Below are 13,511 nucleotides of genomic sequence, written 5' to 3' on the forward strand. Positions count from 1 at the left end.
TCTGCAAGAGTGAATGAGTACAGGTTGAGTATCCCATATCCAAATATTCCGAAATACAGAATTTTTTGAGTGAGAGTGAGATAGTGAAACCTTTGTTTTCTGATAGCTCAGTGTACACAAACTTTGTTTAATACACAAAGTTATTAAAAATATTGTATTAAATGACCTTCAGGCTGTGTGTATAAGGTGTATATAATACATAAATGAATTGTGTGTATGTACACAAACTTTATTTAATGCACAATGTTTTTAAAAATGTTGGGTAAAATTACCTTCATGCTGTGTGTATAATGTGTATATGAAACATAAATGCATTCTGTGCTTAGACTTGGGTCCCATCGCCATGATATCTCATTATGGTATGCAATTATTCCAAAATACAGAAAAATCCGATATCCAAAATACTTCTGGTCCCAAGCATTTTGGATATGGGATACTCAACCTGTATTAGTTGTCTCAAACTGAACCTTGCCAACACTGCAGTACAAGGACATACAATATGGTGTGTTTCTAGAATGACCACAGTGTTATGTTCTGTGTACTTGGAACCCAGGAGATTGGGTGGCACCAGGAGAGCTCCAAGTACAGACGCATGAAGCTGCTACTTTTTTTTGCAGCAACCCCTAATGGAAAACTCTGACTCTGTGGTCGGTTAATGCCTGCGAGACTATGGTTTCTTGGGCCCACGGCAGCCGCGTTTGAACAGGCGGATTAGGTCTGACCGAACTCCAATACCCCCCGGTCTTAGTTGGTGACAAGGTGTTAACCAAGACAGAGAGAACAAGGGGAAAACTAAGACAGACACAAAAGCGAAAGGGGAAACCACAGAAAATAATAAACTAATTTATGTGCGGCGCTGCCGCCAAGAAAAACGGTAACCAAAGTGACGCTGCCCAAATGCCAAATACAAATCTGTCGCAGTTCGGCAAGGACAACAGTGGCAAAACCTCCGCAGAAAACACGATGGCAAGAGGATTAGAATAATACGGCTTCAGCCGTAAGGTCCAGCAGAGCCGCTACTCACGACACCACGAAAGGTGCGCGCAGGAAACGACCAGAACTCCGAGACTTCGGACACCAGACCACTCCACTGGAAGACAAACTTGGAGGACAGCAGGAAACGATCCCTTAGACCGTACGCTGTAAACTGGACACATGACACTGGAGTACACAAGCTGGATGCAGGAACACACCAGAGGCAGGAAGACAGGCTCCACTGGAAGCTGCTGACAGGGACCAGGAACAAGCCTGCAGGAAGCTAACCAAGAACTGGAACAGACAGGTATCATAACAAACTTCTATCACCGGCGCTGGACTGCAGGGCTAGCTGGATAACAAGGAAAGCACGCCCCAATCAGGATGGCTGGAAGCCAGGTACAAGGTAATGGCCAAAATACTGGCTGTTGAGACTACACAGACAAGAGACAGACTGCAGTACACAGACTCACCACATAATGACCAAATATCTGACAGGTGAGGCTTAACACATAGAAAACAGGCTGCAGTTACACAGACTCACCACTGGCGGCCAACAAAAGTCTTCTAAACAAGTACAAGAGAAATCCTGGCATGCAAACAGAAATACAACATAAAATTCATTAACAGAAAGCAAAACAGGAATGAATCACTGCTTTTAAAGTAATCCTAAAAACAAGTGTTCCACAAACTGAAACACTGGTGGAAATTTACTAAGCTCCCGATTTGATTCGAGTTTGCATTTTCATACGAAAATGTAACTCGGAAATTTACTAAACACATATCTCGGCAGTGTTGGGCCAATTCGTATTGAGATACACTGCCATCCACACAAATATGAATCAATAGACCTTCGGTCAAACACGGTTGTTTGTTCACCTACACCTCATACAACACAGGTATTTACTAATTCATATTTTCAATCACTGCAGACAATAGCCATATACTGCCAGAAAAGCATGGAATTCGTACACAAATAGTACTTTCAAATAGACCTGCTTCTGGCTGGCGTGTTTGGGGAATCATGCACGGATCCGTGCATGCTTCTCCATTTAAAAAAGTAGAAAAGAGTTAAAAATAAAAAAATAATAATTGCGTGGAGTCCCCCCTTCGCAGCATAAACAGCCCCGGGCTCTTTGAGCCGGTCCTGGTTGTTAAAATACTGGGAAAAAATGCATAGGGGTTCCCAGTATTTAAAAACCAGCACTGGGCTCTTGGACTGGTCCTGGTTCCAAAAATATGGTGGAAAAAGGACGTAGAGGTATCACGTATTTTTTAAACCAGCACCAGGCTCCACTAGTCAAGTAGATAATGCCACAGCAGGGGGAAACATTTATGTAAGTCCTTGCGGCCGTGGCATTACCCCTCTAACTAGTCACCCCTGGCCGGGGTTCCCTGGGTGAGTGGGGACCCCCAATAAAGGGGTGTCCCCCCTCCAGGCACCCAGGGGATAGGGATGAAGCCTGGGGCTATTTTTACACTAAAGCTATAAAGTCACCCTGGGCTGTGGGTGGTGACTTTATAGCTTTAGTGTAAAAATATAAATATGGTCTTTTGCTGTGGATTGTATACAGTGTGAGAAAACTACATCTCCCATGATGCAATGCGTAGGAGACGGCTGCAGGCGGTGATGTGAGGCAGCTTTGAAGAGAAATTTCAATGGAGGTCTGCTCTGCTGGCTGCGGGCAGAAGGAATGGCTGCCGTGCAGAGTGGACCCAGAACCTGGACCAGTGGTTTGCAGGCAGAGCCGGTCCTAACAAATATGATGCACTAGGCAAGATTTTGGCTGGTGCACCCTTGCACTGCTGCTAGTTCCCCCCTTGCCCATAGCAGTCCTCATTTTGGTGCTCCTACTCCCTATATTTTAAATAGAAACAGTGCATACATTTAACGCGCAGCCCAAAAAGGGGCGTGTTCTTGCTGGGAAGGGGCATGGCCACACTAGAGTACTCCCAATTCAAATTACGGCACATAATAGTGCAACTTTATTCACACTATATCATGCGAAAGTGTCTCTTATTCCTATTACATCACACAGTGTTACCACTTTACCTTATACACGTTACTCCTCACAGTAGTGCCCCTTATTCACGTTACATCACACTAAATTGCACCTTATCTAAATTACACTACACCATATTGCTCTTTATTCACATTAGACCACACAGTAGTGCCCTTTCTATACGTTATGCTACACAGTAGAGCACCTAGTACATATACTTCCACACATTAGTAAGGCCTTTATACACATAATACCACACAGTAAGGCCCCTTACACATATGCAGTGCTGCAAGTATGGCAGTACGGAGCGGTACTGCATACCGGTATGAAATTGCCAGACGGTACGCAGTTTCGCCACGCTGTCCACCATACCAGCAGCCGTTGCTATGTGAGGGGAGTAGAGCGCAGCACAGTGCCTGCTCCTCAATGCTCAGTGGTGTCCGGTCTCTGGTGGTGGGGTAAATCTCGAATGAGGCACTGGTTTGTTATCCAATCAGAGCTCACTGACCGGAAGCCACGGCTCCTGATTGGCTGCCGGTCTGCAAGCTCTGATTGGCTAATGAACCGGCGCCTCATTTGAGATACCCACCGCCAGAGACCTGACTCACTTCACTCACTGAGCATTGAGGGGCAGGAGAGGCACGTGCTGCGCTCTCCTCCCCTCACATAGCAGCAACAACAGCGATGAGCAGTGAGCGGGGCAGGGTGGGGGGCAGGAACTATGGGGCAATTTGTATCTGGCACTGTGGGGCAATATGTATCTGGCACTGTGGGGCAATTTGTATCTGGTACTGTGGGGCAATGTATATCTGGCACTGTGGGGCAATGTGTATCTGGCACTGTGGGGCAATGTGTATATGGCACTGTGGGGCAATGTGCATCTGGCACTGTGGGGCAATCTGTATCTGGCACTGCTGGGGGCATTTGTGTATTTGGCACCGTGGGGCATTTGTGTATCTGGCACTGTGGGGCATATCATAAAATGGCCCGCAAATGATGTTGGAAAAATCAAAATGGCCCTTGGCATGAAAAATGTTCCCCCACTCTAAATAAACATATTAATGTTTTAGTTTGGCAGCTGCATCACAGAGCTTTTAATTTGGATCTTTTTGTCTAATAAACCCCTTCTAATTGTTTGTGCTATCAAAGCTAGAAAATATTGCATTGCTAAGAAATATGGTTTTGAGACACAGGAGGCTGGTGCTGTCATTGGGTAACCATCCTGCTGGGATTGCCACAGCTATTTCAAATCAATCTGAAATCATTTCACATACTGTACCATGTGGGCATTTCAATGTCATATCTTTTCTAGAGATGAGCGGGTTCGGTTTCTCTGAATCCGAACCCGCCAGAACTTCATGTTTTTTTTCACGGGTCCGAGCGACTCGGATCTTCCCGCCTTGCTCGGTTAACCCGAGCGCGCCCGAACGTCATCATGACGCTGTCGGATTCTCGCGAGGCTCGGATTCTATCGCGAGACTCGGATTCTATATAAGGAGCCGCGCGTCGCCGCCATTTTCACACGTGCATTGAGATTGATAGGGAGAGGACGTGGCTGGCGTCCTCTCCGTTTAGAATTAGAATAGATTAGAGAGACACTTGATTTACTAATTTTGGGGAGCATTAGGAGTACTCAGTAGTGTACAGTGCAGAGTTTTGCTGATAGTGACCAGTGACCACCACTTTTATTTATAATCCGTTCTCTGCCTGAAAAAAGCGATACACAGCACACAGTGACTCAGTCACATACCATATCTGTGTGCACTGCTCAGGCTCAGGCCAGTGTGCTGCATCATCTATTATCTATATATAATATTATATATATCTGTCTGACTGCTCAGCTCACACAGCTTATAATTGTGGGGGAGACTGGGGAGCACTACTGCAGTGCCAGTTATAGGTTATAGCAGGAGCCAGGAGTAGAGATGAGCGGGTTCGGTTTCTCTGAATCCGAACCCGCCAGAACTTCATGTTTTTTTTCACGGGTCCGAGCGACTCGGATCTTCCCGCCTTGCTCGGTTAACCCGAGCGCGCCCGAACGTCATCATGACGCTGTCGGATTCTCGCGAGGCTCGGATTCTATCGCGAGACTCGGATTCTATATAAGGAGCCGCGCGTCGCCGCCATTTTCACACGTGCATTGAGATTGATAGGGAGAGGACGTGGCTGGCGTCCTCTCCGTTTAGAATTAGAATAGATTAGAGAGACACTTGATTTACTAATTTTGGGGAGCATTAGGAGTACTCAGTAGTGTACAGTGCAGAGTTTTGCTGATAGTGACCAGTGACCACCACTTTTATTTATAATCCGTTCTCTGCCTGAAAAAAGCGATACACAGCACACAGTGACTCAGTCACATACCATATCTGTGTGCACTGCTCAGGCTCAGGCCAGTGTGCTGCATCATCTATATATATTATATATCTGTCTGACTGCTCAGCTCAAACAGCTTATAATTGTGGGGGAGACTGGGGAGCACTACTGCAGTGCCAGTTATAGGTTATAGCAGGAGCCAGGAGTACATAATATTATATTAAAATTAAACAGTGCACACTTTTGCTGCAGGAGTGCCACTGCCAGTGTGACTAGTGACCAGTGACCTGACCACCAGTATATAATATTAGTAGTATACTATCTCTTTATCAACCAGTCTATATTAGCAGCAGACACAGTACAGTGCGGTAGTTCACGGCTGTGGCTACCTCTGTGTCGGCACTCGGCAGCCCGTCCATAATTGTATATACCAGTGACCTAACCGTGGTTTTTTTTTCTTTCTTTATACATACATACTAGTTACGAGTATACTATCTCTTTATCAACCAGTCTATATATTAGCAGCAGACACAGTACAGTGCGGTAGTTCACGGCTGTGGCTACCTCTGTGTCGGCACTCGGCAGCCCTTCCATAATTGTATATACCACCTAACCGTGGTTTTTTTTTCTTTCTTTATACATACATACTAGTTACGAGTATACTATCTCTTTATCAACCAGTCTATATATTAGCAGCAGACACAGTACAGTGCGGTAGTTCACGGCTGTGGCTACCTCTGTGTCGGCACTCGGCAGCCCGTCCATAATTGTATATACCACCTAACCGTGGTTTTTTTTTCTTTCTTTATACATACATACTAGTTACGAGTATACTATCTCTTTATCAACCAGTCTATATATTAGCAGCAGACACAGTACAGTGCGGTAGTTCACGGCTGTGGCTACCTCTGTGTCGGCACTCGGCAGCCCGTCCATAATTGTATATACCACCTAACCGTGGTTTTTTTTTCTTTCTTTATACATACATACTAGTTACGAGTATACTATCTCTTTATCAACCAGTCTATATATTAGCAGCAGACACAGTACAGTGCGGTAGTTCACGGCTGTGGCTACCTCTGTGTCGGCACTCGGCAGCCCGTCCATAATTGTATATACCACCTAACCGTGGTTTTTTTTTCTTTCTTTATACATACATACTAGTTACGAGTATACTATCTCTTTATCAACCAGTCTATATATTAGCAGCAGACACAGTACAGTGCGGTAGTTCACGGCTGTGGCTACCTCTGTGTCGGCACTCGGCAGCCCGTCCATAATTGTATATACCAGTGACCTAACCGTGGTTTTTTTTTCTTTCTTTATACATACATACTAGTTACGAGTATACTATCTCTTTATCAACCAGTCTATATATTAGCAGCAGACACAGTACAGTGCGGTAGTTCACGGCTGTGGCTACCTCTGTGTCGGCACTCGGCAGCCCGTCCATAATTGTATATACCACCTAACTGTGGTTTTTTTTTCTTTCTTTATACATACATACTAGTTACGAGTATACTATCTCTTTATCAACCAGTCTATATATTAGCAGCAGACACAGTACAGTGCGGTAGTTCACGGCTGTGGCTACCTCTGTGTCGGCACTCGGCAGCCCGTCCATAATTGTATATACCAGTGACCTAACCGTGGTTTTTTTTTCTTTCTTTATACATACATACTAGTTACGAGTATACTATCTCTTTATCAACCAGTCTATATATTAGCAGCAGACACAGTACAGTGCGGTAGTTCACGGCTGTGGCTACCTCTGTATCGGCACTCGGCAGCCCGTCCATAATTGTATATACCACCTAACCGTGGTTTTTTTTTCTTTCTTTATACATACATACTAGTTACGAGTATACTATCTCTTTATCAACCAGTCTATATATTAGCAGCAGACACAGTACAGTGCGGTAGTTCACGGCTGTGGCTACCTCTGTGTCGGCACTCGGCAGCCCGTCCATAATTGTATATACCAGTGACCTAACCGTGGTTTTTTTTTCTTTCTTTATACATACATACTAGTTACGAGTATACTATCTCTTTATCAACCAGTCTATATATTAGCAGCAGACACAGTACAGTGCGGTAGTTCACGGCTGTGGCTACCTCTGTGTCGGCACTCGGCAGCCCGTCCATAATTGTATATACCACCTAACCGTGTTTTTTTTTTCTTTCTTTATACATACATACTAGTTACGAGTATACTATCTCTTTATCAACCAGTCTATATATTAGCAGCAGACACAGTACAGTGCGGTAGTTCACGGCTGTGGCTACCTCTGTGTCGGCACTCGGCAGCCCGTCCATAATTGTATATACCAGTGACCTAACCGTGGTTTTTTTTTCTTTCTTTATACATACATACTAGTTACGAGTATACTATCTCTTTATCAACCAGTCTATATATTAGCAGCAGACACAGTACAGTGCGGTAGTTCACGGCTGTGGCTACCTCTGTGTCGGCACTCGGCAGCCCGTCCATAATTGTATATACCAGTGACCTAACCGTGGTTTTTTTTTCTTTCTTTATACATACATACTAGTTACGAGTATACTATCTCTTTATCAACCAGTCTATATATTAGCAGCAGACACAGTACAGTGCGGTAGTTCACGGCTGTGGCTACCTCTGTGTCGGCACTCGGCAGCCCGTCCATAATTGTATATACCAGTGACCTAACCGTGGTTTTTTTTTCTTTCTTTATACATACATACTAGTTACGAGTATACTATCTCTTTATCAACCAGTCTATATATTAGCAGCAGACACAGTACAGTGCGGTAGTTCACGGCTGTGGCTACCTCTGTGTCGGCACTCGGCAGCCCGTCCATAATTGTATATACCACCTAACCGTGGTTTTTTTTTCTTTCTTTATACATACATACTAGTTACGAGTATACTATCTCTTTATCAACCAGTCTATATATTAGCAGCAGACACAGTACAGTGCGGTAGTTCACGGCTGTGGCTACCTCTGTGTCGGCACTCGGCAGCCCGTCCATAATTGTATACTAGTATCCAATCCATCCATCTCCATTGTTTACCTGAGGTGCCTTTTAGTTGTGCCTATTAAAATATGGAGAACAAAATTGTTGAGGTTCCAAAATTAGGGAAAGATCAAGATCCACTTCCACCTCGTGCTGAAGCTGCTGCCACTAGTCATGGCCGAGACGATGAAATGCCAGCAACGTCGTCTGCCAAGGCCGATGCCCAATGGCATAGTACAGAGCATGTCAAAACCAAAACACCAAATATCAGTAAAAAAAGGACTCCAAAACCTAAAATAAAATTGTCGGAGGAGAAGCGTAAACTTGCCAATATGCCATTTACCACACGGAGTGGCAAGGAACGGCTGAGGCCCTGGCCTATGTTCATGGCTAGTGGTTCAGCTTCACATGAGGATGGAAGCACTCAGCCTCTCGCTAGAAAACTGAAAAGACTCAAGCTGGCAAAAGCACCGCAAAGAACTGTGCGTTCTTTGAAATCCCAAATCCACAAGGAGAGTCCAATTGTGTCGGCTGCGATGCCTGACCTTCCCAACACTGGACGTGAAGAGCATGCGCCTTCCACCATTTGCACGCCCCCTGCAAGTGCTGGAAGGAGCACCCGCAGTCCAGTTCCTGATAGTCAGATTGAAGATGTCAGTGTTGAAGTACACCAGGATGAGGAGGATATGGGTGTTGCTGGCACTGGGGAGGAAATTGACCAGGAGGATTCTGATGGTGAGGTGGTTTGTTTAAGTCAGGCACCCGGGGAGACACCTGTTGTCCGTGGGAGGAATATGGCCGTTGACATGCCAGGTGAAAATACCAAAAAAATCAGCTCTTCGGTGTGGAGGTATTTCACCAGAAATGCCGACAACAGGTGTCAAGCCGTGTGTTCCCTTTGTCAAGCTGTAATAAGTAGGGGTAAGGACGTTAACCACCTCGGAACATCCTCCCTTATACGTCACCTGCAGCGCATTCATAATAAGTCAGTGACAAGTTCAAAAACTTTGGGTGACAGCGGAAGCAGTCCACTGACCAGTAAATCCCTTCCTCTTGTAACCAAGCTCACGCAAACCACCCCACCAACTCCCTCAGTGTCAATTTCCTCCTTCCCCAGGAATGCCAATAGTCCTGCAGGCCATGTCACTGGCAAGTCTGACGAGTCCTCTCCTGCCTGGGATTCCTCCGATGCATCCTTGCGTGTAACGCCTACTGCTGCTGGCGCTGCTGTTGTTGCCGCTGGGAGTCGATGGTCATCCCAGAGGGGAAGTCGTAAGCCCACTTGTACTACTTCCAGTAAGCAATTGACTGTTCAACAGTCCTTTGCGAGGAAGATGAAATATCACAGCAGTCATCCTACTGCAAAGCGGATAACTGAGTCCTTGACAACTATGTTGGTGTTAGACGTGCGTCCGGTATCCGCCGTTAGTTCACAGGGAACTAGACAATTTATTGAGGCAGTGTGCCCCCGTTACCAAATACCATCTAGGTTCCACTTCTCTAGGCAGGCGATACCGAGAATGTACACGGACGTCAGAAAAAGACTCACCAGTCTCCTAAAAAATGCAGTTGTACCCAATGTCCACTTAACCACGGACATGTGGACAAGTGGAGCAGGGCAGGGTCAGGACTATATGACTGTGACAGCCCACTGGGTAGATGTATGGACTCCCGCCGCAAGAACAGCAGCGGCGGCACCAGTAGCAGCATCTCGCAAACGCCAACTCTTTCCTAGGCAGGCTACGCTTTGTATCACCGCTTTCCAGAATACGCACACAGCTGAAAACCTCTTACGGCAACTGAGGAAGATCATCGCGGAATGGCTTACCCCAATTGGACTCTCCTGTGGATTTGTGGCATCGGACAACGCCAGCAATATTGTGTGTGCATTAAATATGGGCAAATTCCAGCACGTCCCATGTTTTGCACATACCTTGAATTTGGTGGTGCAGAATTTTTTAAAAAACGACAGGGGCGTGCAAGAGATGCTGTCGGTGGCCAGAAAAATTGCGGGACACTTTCGGCGTACAGGCACCACGTACAAAAGACTGGAGCACCACCAAAAACTACTGAACCTGCCCTGCCATCATCTGAAGCAAGAAGTGGTAACGAGGTGGAATTCAACCCTCTATATGCTTCAGAGGTTGGAGGAGCAGCAAAAGGCCATTCAAGCCTATACAATTGAGCACGATATAGGAGATGGAATGCACCTGTCTCAAGTGCAGTGGAGAATGATTTCAACGTTGTGCAAGGTTCTGATGCCCTTTGAACTTGCCACACGTGAAGTCAGTTCAGACACTGCCAGCCTGAGTCAGGTCATTCCCCTCATCAGGCTTTTGCAGAAGAAGCTGGAGGCATTGAAGAAGGAGCTAAAAGGGAGCGATTCCGCTAGGCATGTGGGACTTGTGGATGCAGCCCTTAATTCGCTTAACAAGGATTCACGGGTGGTCAATCTGTTGAAATCAGAGCACTACATTTTGGCCACCGTGCTCGATCCTAGATTTAAAGCCTACCTTGGATCTCTCTTTCCGGCAGACACAGGTCTGCTGGGGTTGAAAGACCTGCTGGTGACAAAATTGTCAAGTCAAGCGGAACGCGACCTGTCAACATCTCCTCCTTCACATTCTCCCGCAACTGGGGGTGCGAGGAAAAGGCTCAGAATTCCGAGCCCACCCGCTGGCGGTGATGCAGGGCAGTCTGGAGCGACTGCTGATGCTGACATCTGGTCCGGACTGAAGGACCTGACAACGATTACGGACATGTCGTCTACTGTCACTGCATATGATTCTCTCAACATTGATAGAATGGTGGAGGATTATATGAGTGACCGCATCCAAGTAGGCACGTCACACAGTCCGTACTTATACTGGCAGGAAAAAGAGGCAATTTGGAGGCCCTTGCACAAACTGGCTTTATTCTACCTAAGTTGCCCTCCCACAAGTGTGTACTCCGAAAGAGTGTTTAGTGCCGCCGCTCACCTTGTCAGCAATCGGCGTACGAGGTTACATCCAGAAAATGTGGAGAAGATGATGTTCATTAAAATGAATTATAATCAATTCCTCCGCGGAGACATTGACCAGCAGCAATTGCCTCCACAAAGTACACAGGGAGCTGAGATGGTGGATTCCAGTGGGGACGAATTGATAATCTGTGAGGAGGGGGATGTACACGGTGATATATCGGAGGGTGAAGATGAGGTGGACATCTTGCCTCTGTAGAGCCAGTTTGTGCAAGGAGAGATTAATTGCTTCTTTTTTGGGGGGGGTCCAAACCAACCCGTCATATCAGTCACAGTCGTTTGGCAGACCCTGTCACTGAAATGATGGGTTGGTTAAAGTGTGCATGTCCTGTTTTGTTTATACAACATAAGGGTGGGTGGGAGGGCCCAAGGACAATTCCATCTTGCACCTCTTTTTCTTTTCTTTTTCTTTGCATCATGTGCTGATTGGGGAGGGTTTTTTTGGAAGGGACATCCTGCGTGACACTGCAGTGCCACTCCTAGATGGGCCCGGTGTTTGTGACGGCCACTAGGGTCGCTAATCTTACTCACACAGTCAGCTACCTCATTGCGCCTCTTTTTTTCTTTGCGTCATGTGCTGTTTGGGGAGGGTTTTTTGGAAGGGACATCCTGCGTGACACTGCAGTGCAACTCCTAGATGGGCCCGGTGTTTGTGTCTGCCACTAGGGTCGCTAATCTTACTCACACAGCTACCTCATTGCGCCTCTTTTTTTCTTTGCGTCATGTGCTGTTTGGGGAGGGTTTTTTGGAAGGGCCATCCTGCGTGACACTGCAGTGCCACTCCTAGATGGGCCCGGTGTTTGTGTCGGCCACTAGGGTCGCTAATCTTACTCACACAGCTACCTCATTGCGCCTCTTTTTTTCTTTGCGTCATGTGCTGTTTGGGGAGGGTTTTTTGGAAGGGACATCCTGCGTGACACTGCAGTGCCACTCCTAGATGGGCCCGGTGTTTGTGTCGGCCACTAGGGTCGCTTATCTTACTCACACAGCGACCTCGGTGCAAATTTTAGGACTAAAAATAATATTGTGAGGTGTGAGGTATTCAGAATAGACTGAAAATGAGTGTAAATTATGGTTTTTGAGGTTAATAATACTTTGGGATCAAAATGACCCCCAAATTCTATGATTTAAGCTGTTTTTTAGTGTTTTTGGAAAAAAACACCCGAATCCAAAACACACCCGAATCCGACAAAAAAAATTCGGTGAGGTTTTGCCAAAACGCGTTCGAACCCAAAACACGGCCGCGGAACCGAACCCAAAACCAAAACACAAAACCCGAAAAATTTCAGGCGCTCATCTCTAGCCAGGAGTACATAATATATTATATAGTGAGTGACCACCAGACACACAGTGCAGTTTATTTAATATATCCGTTCTCTGCCTGAAAAAAGCGATACACACAGTGACTCAGTCAGTCACATACCATATCTGTGTGCACTGCTCAGGCTCAGGCCAGTGTGCTGCATCATCTATATATATATTATATATCTGTCTGACTGCTCAGCTCACACAGCTTATAATAGTGGGGGAGACTGGGGAGCACTACTGCAGTGCCAGTTATAGGTTATAGCAGGAGCCAGGAGTACATAATATTATATTAAAATTAAACAGTGCACACTTTTGCTGCAGGAGTGCCACTGCCAGTGTGACTAGTGACCAGTGACCTGACCACCAGTATATAATATTAGTAGTATACTATCTCTTTATCAACCAGTCTATATTAGCAGCAGACACAGTACAGTGCGGTAGTTCACGGCTGTGGCTACCTCTGTGTCGGCACTCGGCAGCCCGTCCATAATTGTATATACCAGTGACCTAACCGTGGTTTTTTTTTTTCTTTCTTTATACATACATACTAGTTACGAGTATACTATCTCTTTATCAACCAGTCTATATATTAGCAGCAGACACAGTACAGTGCGGTAGTTTACGGCTGTGGCTACCTCTGTGTCGGCACTCGGCAGCCCGTCCATAATTGTATATACCACCTAACCGTGGTTTTTTTTTCTTTCTTTATACATACATACTAGTTACGAGTATACTATCTCTTTATCAACCAGTCTATATATTAGCAGCAGACACAGTACAGTGCGGTAGTTCACGGCTGTGGCTACCTCTGTGTCGGCACTCGGCAGCCCGTCCATAATTGTATATACCACCTAACCGTGGTTTTTTTTTCTTTCTTTATACATACATACTAGTTA

Source organism: Pseudophryne corroboree, chromosome 3 (genome assembly GCF_028390025.1).
Source record: "Pseudophryne corroboree isolate aPseCor3 chromosome 3, aPseCor3.hap2, whole genome shotgun sequence".
Lineage (NCBI taxonomy): Eukaryota > Metazoa > Chordata > Amphibia > Anura > Myobatrachidae > Pseudophryne > Pseudophryne corroboree.